At 48.8% G+C, this 8,523-nt stretch overlaps 1 non-coding gene across 1 annotated transcript; it reads left to right on the top strand.

Annotated features, from left to right (window-relative positions):
- Positions 1-7,873: 7,873 nt before the first annotated feature.
- On the top strand, positions 7,874-7,977 carry LOC113188972 (small nucleolar RNA U13). Its single transcript, XR_003301597.2, has one exon. It is a non-coding gene; the product is annotated as a small nucleolar RNA U13 (small nucleolar RNA).
- The last annotated feature ends 546 nt before the right edge of the window (positions 7,978-8,523 follow it).

Genomic DNA, 8,523 nt, shown 5'->3' with positions numbered 1-8,523 from the left:
AAGGAAAGGTCTTTCAATAAGAACCCATTCCTGTGTTCTCATGTCAAAGCTAGCAAGTAGCTGATTGATAAACAGGAACACTGACAGACCAGATCATGCAGATACCTCCTCAGAGGCCTCTGGAGAGAGTCAAGGCCAACTAAAGGAAGCATGGGGAAAGCAGAGGGCAAGATAAGGTGTCTGGGAGGGTCCAATTATTGAGAAAATCTTGGACACCCTGATGAGTGAGCTCTGCTTAAGAACTCAAGAAACATGGCTCATGGGCATGGAGGGCCAGCCCTTCCCGATGGCCATCTCCCTCAAGAAGAGGTAAAAACTGTGTGGTGCCATCTGAGATCTGAGCTGAAGGAGAAGAGTTGGGAGATGCAGAAGCTTAGAATGCAAGAAAGGAGAAGGCCAGGTAGGCACTTGCTCCTGAGGGACAGACTTACCCACCGCTGCTATGAGAATTCAGTGCGAGGCCAGGAAGCTGGTCCATTTCATGGGCAGGCAACCTAGCTTTGCATGAAAAAGCATGAAAAAGTGCATGAAAAAGCATTTTATAAACCCTTTCTAAACTAGTGAAATTCAGCAATACAAAAATCTTTGGCTTGTCACTAAAACAATGGTTGCAATTCTTTTTTAAAAAAAATCTTTAATTGTAGATGGCCACATACCTTAATTTCATTCATTTATTTTTACGTGGTGCTGGGGATCGAACCCAGTGCCTCATGTGTGCTAGGCAAACACTTTACCACTGAGCCACAACCCCAGCCTGCAATTCTTAACTAATGCTTAGAACATGCTGTTCAAAGCCCTGTGCTTATATTAACTGAGTCCTTATAGCAGCCCCAGGCCTGAGCACCATTACAGCCCCATCTACAGAAAAGGAGACAAAGGCAGGAAGAAGCTGACTAACTTCTTGTGGTACACAATTAGCAAATGGCAAAGCCCAGATGCACACCCTCTGGCCCTGGATCTAGCAGGTTTGACCACCAGGCAGTGGCCATGACCCTAGAGGAGGAAATATCACATATTTAAGGGATGAGTAGAAATGAGGGGAATTATCCCTAGACTCAGCATGTAACTTAAATTTGGGAAGTCGGATGTCAGGATAATACACGCTGTCTGCCCTTAAGGAGCTTGCAGTCCAACCAGGATACAAGATCGTTATGGAAGAGCAGCATTTGTCCCATGTCTCCAAGGTCACTCAAGCTGCAGAGGATGAGTGTGCTATCCCAGACGCAAAGCACTCAAGAAGCAATTGTGCACAGCATGAGAATGCACTAGGGTGACATCAGTAAGGGGCCTTATGCTCCGGCTGATCCCACTGCCCGTTCTCCACTTGTTGCCTCAGAGATGATAATGTGAACCCCAGAGGCAGGAAGAGAGGATGTGAGGTGACATCTGTCCCAAGGGAATCAATTGCTGGCTCACTTCCTTTCGATTTATGGACTGTTGGACACAGGGAGGCACTGCTTCCTCTTAGGAAGGCATGATGTGCCCATGTTGCGCTGCAGCCCCGGCCTCTCCCTCACTGTAAGCCTTTGTAAGCCTCAGCGGAGGCCATGCATTTGAGATTTGCAAGTGAGCGCATTGCCCTGGGTCAGCATAACCCTGGGGAAGAAGGTAAGGAGGTTTTCAGCCTCAGAGGCTGACTTTCCAAAAACACTCTCACCTTCCTTTGTTATTTTGTCCCCAGGATGAAGGGGAGCGTTCCACTCTGGCGTTGGCAGGGGACTGGAGCTGTAAGGTGCAGCTCTGAGCTGCCAGTAGCTGTGTGTCTGGCAGTCGGTTCAGCCAGCCTGTGGTACTGAAGCTGCCCATGCACAGAGGTGGAGGCGAGGAGTGGGTGGGGAGCCACTCAAGGACTTGGGTCTGGTGCTAGGCACCCCTAGGTCCAGCTCAACCTTCTTGCCATTCAGCTATGTGGAACAACAAATTGCCTTGAATTTTTTGCTCATGCAAGTGTGAACTGGGTCTCTGTCACTTAAAGAGTCTCCTTGGTCTCAGCTCTTTTAACGTTATTCTGTTTTACCCAAGAGGAAAAGTAGAGCGGTGAAGCACCTCACCAGGCATCACCAAGCTGGTTAGCACAGAGCTAAGCCAGAGCCCAGGAGGTTCAGTGACATCAGTTCTCCAAGCTGTCCTCAATTCAGGAAAGTTAGGGACCTCTGCTCTGAGTCAAGGACAGTTCAAGGATCATATAGATCATATTCCCTGCAAGGTCTTAGAACCTGGGCAGCAGGCAAAAAGGAAGGCAGTTGAAGGAGAATCTTTTGGCAATATTTGCTTTGCAAACCCTTCAGAGTTCGTTTCTGAACACAGTTGAATTTTAGATACACAAGGTTAACCTTGGACAGAAGACTGTGAACAAGATTAATGGCTTTTATATTCTGACTGATTTACAAGTTGGGTGACCTCGGATATAGGTCCCTCACTTTCCTCAATTTTACCAGTGGTCTGAGAACAGGAACTTCTCATTTGGCAATTAAATGAGCCGGAGCTATGGAGGACATTTGAGCACTGTAAAGCCCCCCATGGATTGCATAGCCACCTGCACCTCCACATTGAAACCATTGCCAGCAATAGCTGGTGTCTGCGGAGCCCTTATCCACAGGCTCATTGTCTCCTGTTCATGCCCAACTGTCAGTATCCAGAAAGGAAGGCAAAGGGCTTGACCTGAGGTAGAAACCTGAAACATTACCCAGAGGCAAATGCAGAGGCATTGGGTGGAGGCCCAAGGAACGTGGGGAATTCCCTTTCTCAAGGAAACCGGAGGCGATGGCGTCCCCTGGTGGGAAGTTTAGGTTTTGCAGGCAGTGTCTTTAGTCTCCCCCAGAAAGGCAAAGTGTACCAAGATGTCCCATGAACATCTTGAGATCTTATTATACATCTCAAACATCTGAAGGGGTTCCTTTCACTCTGATCTACTCTCTGTGAATTTGGGATGAAAACTGCAATATCAAAAAGACACTACCTTTAGTTAGAACAGATGTTGGGTGCAAATTGGCAAAGACCGATGTGTGTCTCATTAGTTAAATAACAGAAGGAAGCAGCACCTTGCAACAATTATTAAAGGTGACAAAATATAATAGAAAGCAATGGATTTTGGAGGCTCAATTTCTATCTCTACCCTTAGTGGTGTTGATTTGGGCTATTTTTTTAATTTAGTTGTAGATGGACACAATATGTTTATTTATTTATTTTTATGGGCTGCTGAGGGTCAAACTCAATGCCTCACACATGCTAGGCAGGTGCTCCACCATTGAGCTATAGCCGAAGCCCGATGGGATAAATTTTTTAATCACATGGAGCCTCTGTCTGCTAATTTGGGAGCTAAGGCTGCCTCCCCAAAGTCTTTGGTTCCCGTGCACCTTGTGCTCTTTGTTCTCCTCTGCATCCTTTTATGTAGACTTCCTGTCCTTCCCCTCCACCCATCAAAGTATATTCCTTCCAAGGGGCTTGTCTCAAGTCCCTTTTCTTTGATGGCGCTCTCTGGACCACTCTGACTTGCTGGATCTCTCTTGTAAACATCTACTGTTGCTCTTCTAACTACCCGCCTATCTTCTTTGTTAGTTGAGATACATGTTTAGCTACTGTAACAAAGGCCTAGAAGTCAGTGGCTTTAAAACAGACAAACGCTAACTTTTCCCTCATCTTAAAGTTGGACTATAAGCAGAACAAAGTTGATGTTCTGGTGTCATGGTGCTGAGAATCTAGGCTTCTTCCATCTTGTTTCCTTTACCATCTAAAACAGCTGCTGCTGCTTCACCATTTCACCTGCAGGAAGAGAAGGAGAGAAGCCCCTCCCACTGAGGGCTACGCCTAACATCGTTACTTGACCGCTCCCAACTGCAAAGGAGTTTGGGAAACACAGTCTTCTGCCAAGAAGCTTTGCGCTTAGCTGAAACTTGGGGTTGAATTACTAAGGAAGGAAGGGGTTAAGGATTGTGAGGTGACAGTTGGACATCTTCAGATAGGAGCCACAGCATAGGTGTTCCACTTGCTCCATTCAGAACTGGGGCTCCCTGGGGGTGCTCCTGTGTGGGGTTATGATGCCCTCTTTCTCCTGGCCACGTTATGCCAACGAGTCTCTCAGTGAAGGGGAAACGGCTTTACACTTAGTAGAAGTTCCCTTGTGTTGAGACTGGTCTTGTCTTCTCCTGAAATGCTCAGTCAAGTGTCCCTGATACTTGTTAATTAAAGTTGAAAAGCCCGGGGCTTTCTTTCCCCTTTTCTTTATGCTTTGATTGGAAATACATAAGGACCTTTGTAGTTACCTCACTTGTGGGAACCTGAACAGGACCAGGGCCACGGTCCCAGGGCCTCTCCACACAGGGAAGGGGCTTCTTCCGGAGGATTCTGGCTGCCAAGGGGAGAGCCTGGGTCTTCACCTCAGACACTGTGGGGCTGTGCCAGGGAATCAAACAGCGACATTCTCTGGTTCGATCATGTGATCAGTCAGCAAATGGCACCAGCCCCTACTCTGGGTCCTACACAGGGTCTGTTGGCAGCACACAGACACAAGGCTGGTTGTTTCGAGAGGGCAGCAGGCCTGAGGGGTCAGTGCACTGAGATGGGGACCACCAAGGTGCTCCAGCACCAGGGGACTCAGTCCAGTCTGGGCACTAAGACAGGCTTCCCATGGGGAGTGACCAGGACCGGCGGAGGGAGGCAAGACGGGAGCCATGCAAGGTCCCCCTGGCCCACTCAAGTCTCCGCTGAGGATCCCAATTTCCTGGGCCCATGGGCTTCAGAGGATTAGGCTGGTGACAGGAGGGGGCTGGAGTCAAGGAGGCAGAGATGGGGAGGAGACAGGTTTGACTGAAGCCAGCTTAGGAGCCGGCCCCCGAGGGGATGTAGAAAGTGCTCTGAGATCTGTGATGGGGGCCGCAGACATGTCTTTGCTTTTCCTATGGCAGAGTCTGGACTGTGTCACCGAGACCACATCTCTCTTGGGGTGAAATGGGGGTGGGGTTTGGGTGAGTCTAAAGGGTCTGAGAGGAAGGCGGAGTGTTTCTAGGAAGCTCTGTCCTGCTGTGGGGGGGGGGCTGGGGGGCGGGGTGCTGGAGCTGAGGACGAGAAACAGCTCAGGGCTGAATGTGCCCCCCCCCCCCGAGGGCTGGCCACCCTGATGCATGAGTCAGTGTCCCTGGAGGTTCCAAGTGCAGCAGAAAACGTGCACAGAAATGGGAACAGGGACGCAGAGCCCAAGTCCTCAGGCGAAGTGCTCCCAGGGCACAGGGGTGCAGTGCACCCTCACCCCTCCCACCCTCCTGCTCTTGCTCTCGGTTTACCCCCTCTTTCTTTCTTTGAGGAGGGAACCCAGGGCCTCTCCCATGCTAAGCATGTGCTCTACCACCCAGCTGCACCCCCAGCCCCGATTTATCTCTTTTAATCTTTCTAAAAAGCCTTCTACTTCATTTATGGAGCTTTCGCTAAAGACATAAAGAAAATGGAGGTACTTCATCGTAACCTGATTTGTATAAGAACCTAAACTCTCTGCCAAGTATTCGGGGGTCGAAACCCAGGGTCAGAGGACACAAGAGGCTCAGGGGTGGGTTCCAATTCCACCACTAACTCACAGTGTGGCTGCCATTGTTTTGGCCCTTGGATGCTTCCTCTGTGGATGCAAGGCATCTTGCTGTCCCCGGTATCCTCAGGGGCTCGGTTGAAGGACATCCTCCCACTTTGGATATCAGGATCCTCTGATGCTCAAGTCCCAGGGGCTGGAGCGCTTGACCTGTACACACCTCCCATGTGCTTTAACTCTCCTCGGACTCGACCCACTTCATGCCCACACATCCTTCATTCTCAGGGGTTCAGCGGAGGACTCAAGGTGAGGCAAATTCAAGTTTTGCTTTTTGGTACTTTCTGAATTAAAACACACACACACACACACACACACACACACACACACACACTTGACTGGATCAGAGGGCCAACTACTCTGCTCCGATGGAGGTGGTGAGTCCCGAGTGAAACTGCAGCGGTTGCCAGGGTCCGGGATACCACTGCAAGGCTGAAGAAATAGCAAAAGAGCCCAGGACAAATTCCAGCTGTGGCACAGCTGCCCTCTGAGAAAGGGCACCAACTACATTTTCAGATAACATGTACATTGACGTACAGGCATTTCATGCCATAGAATCTGCAATGAAAACCAGCTCACAATGAAAGCTACACACAACGGTATGGAGAAATTCCCCAAAGATCAATTGAAGGAAGGAAGCAAATCACAAAAGAATATGTGCAGGTAACATTTGAAACCAGGTAAAATTGAATCATGTTGCTAAGGGGTGTGTCTGTATGAGTACATCTATAAAGAGAAGCCTGAAAATGATCATCTCAGAAGTCAGAACAGCTGATACCTCCTCTGGGAAAGGAGAGGGAAAGGGGGTTCATTCTGGGTGTGTGTGTGGAGAAGAGCAGCTGGGAAGATGGGAGCTCATTTCTTGCTTTGCATGGAAATCCCATCTGTGTTCACGTTACAGCTGTTCTCCAGGCTGTAGATCAATGTTTGTGTACTCTTTTGGATATATGATTAGGGCATGTGACATCAAGAGTGAGCCACTTCAAGTCAGAATAATAGTCTCAAAGATCCTCAATTTTATAGATGCGGAGGCAAGCCCAGAGAGGTTAGGAAGCTGATTCAAGGTCACAGAGCATGTTTCTGGTTGAACTGGGACAACTCCAAAACTGCCACCAGTATCTCTTTTGTAAGACTGCTTCTTCAGGGGAAGAGGAGGAAGGAACACAGCCTTTACTCCTGGGAGTTCTCTTGTTTTGTAAAAAAGAAAAGGGGCTAGTTGGGGAGCTGATAATAATAGAGTTGGCATAAACACCGAGCATCACAGCAATAAGAGAATAAAATTATGGCATTTGCAGGTAAATGGATGGAGTTGCAGAATATCTGCTAAAAGTTAGACAATTCCCCCAAATCAAAGGCTGATTGTTTACTCTGATAAGTGGATACCAATCTATAATGGGGGTGGGGCATGGGATGAGTGGAGGAATTTTGAATTGGGCAAAGGGGAGGGGAAGGGAGGAGGCATGTGGATAGGAAAAAATATATATATAGCGAGCATCATAAATTATTTTCAAATGGAATTTCCAAAAGATTTGAATATGCTCCCTAAATCGTATGCTTAATCATAATAATGATAACATTATAAAAGAAATACCCACACCCCAGGCAACTCTGTGAGCTGGGTAGACTCGTCCTCCACCCGATTTGCAGATGGGATCAGAGGAACTGGTTTGCAGGGGGGCTGGGGCCAGAGAGGAAGGACAGGGAGCCAGGAAGTCTGCAGATTTATTGACTTATCCACCTGGCCTAGGTGAGAACCCCTAGCCCTGGGACAGCCAGGAAAGGAACCTCTGCTATCTCTCTGAGAGCTTTTTTGTTTTGTTTAGAGGTCAATTACTTCCCATTTGGGGAACTTGTGAACATTAAGAGGTGGCTGGAGTGATGGGACTGAAGGCAGACGCAGATAAGAGGCTGATTGCTTACAGAGCGCTCCCCGGTAAAAGCCCTGGGAGGATAAGCAGTCGTCGGTAGGAGGCACACAAAAAGGGGCAGCTTTCAGTGCGGAGGAGAGATTACAGAGATGGAAGGCTGGCAGCTGGGGGTGGAGGAGATGGGCCCGGGGAGGGGCGTGTTTTAAAACACTCCTGCTGGGCAGAGAGTGAGAGATGGGAGAGGAGAGTTTTTCTTCACTCTCCTTTAGGAATCTCTGCTAACGCTCCAACTTCCTTGTCTGAAAGGAAAGCCACATAGACTTCGAGAGGAGTAGGGGTTTTGCTGTTATCTTTTTTTGTTGTTTGTTTGTTTTTAAGGCCAGCCAAATATAGATGCGACAGCAATGGAGGTGGGGCGGAACACAGATGTGGGCTCCTGCTGTGGTCCTCGAGCCTGATGATTGGGTCCTCATGCTATTGTGGGAGAGGGACCTCTCTGGAGCCTGGTTGTGACTTTGGCCCATTGCCCCTCTGGTGTGAAAAAAAAAAAAAAAAGTGAGGCAGGCCAATGGATCTAAGGTAAGGATCCTAGGTATAGGTGTAAGCAGCCCCCTCACCCCACACCCCTTTCTCACCTGAATGCAGTTCCCCAATTCCCGCATACTGGCTTTGATTTGTAAAACATGACTCTGGCCCTAGATATGCCCCTTTGTTTGTCTGCATTCCAAAGTCCCAGGCCTCTCCTGAAACCTCCCCCAGTGGACAGTGGAGCTGGGGTAACCCACACTGGCCTGGCTCAGGCCCCTCTTCTGCAGAGCCTGGCCCAAGCCCACCAGCCCCCACCCTGTTTTCTTTCTCTAGAGAAGGCTTATCCTCTCTGTCCTATTTGACATTCAGAATATACTACCGTGTGTGTGTGTTTTTAAATACCTTTCTCTCATTGGTCTTTGCTACCCCACTCAGGGAATAAATTCCGTAAAGTAAAGGCAGCAGCAGAATCTTATTTTCTTATTCCCTGGCAGGAATGTGCAGAGGTAGGGGTTACTGATGAATGGCCTGTGCCTTCTTCCTCACTCAGACCCT

Source organism: Urocitellus parryii, chromosome 14 (genome assembly GCF_045843805.1).
Source record: "Urocitellus parryii isolate mUroPar1 chromosome 14, mUroPar1.hap1, whole genome shotgun sequence".
Lineage (NCBI taxonomy): Eukaryota > Metazoa > Chordata > Mammalia > Rodentia > Sciuridae > Urocitellus > Urocitellus parryii.
Note: the sequence above shows the minus strand (reverse complement) of the source record. Positions and strands in the feature narration are given on the sequence as shown.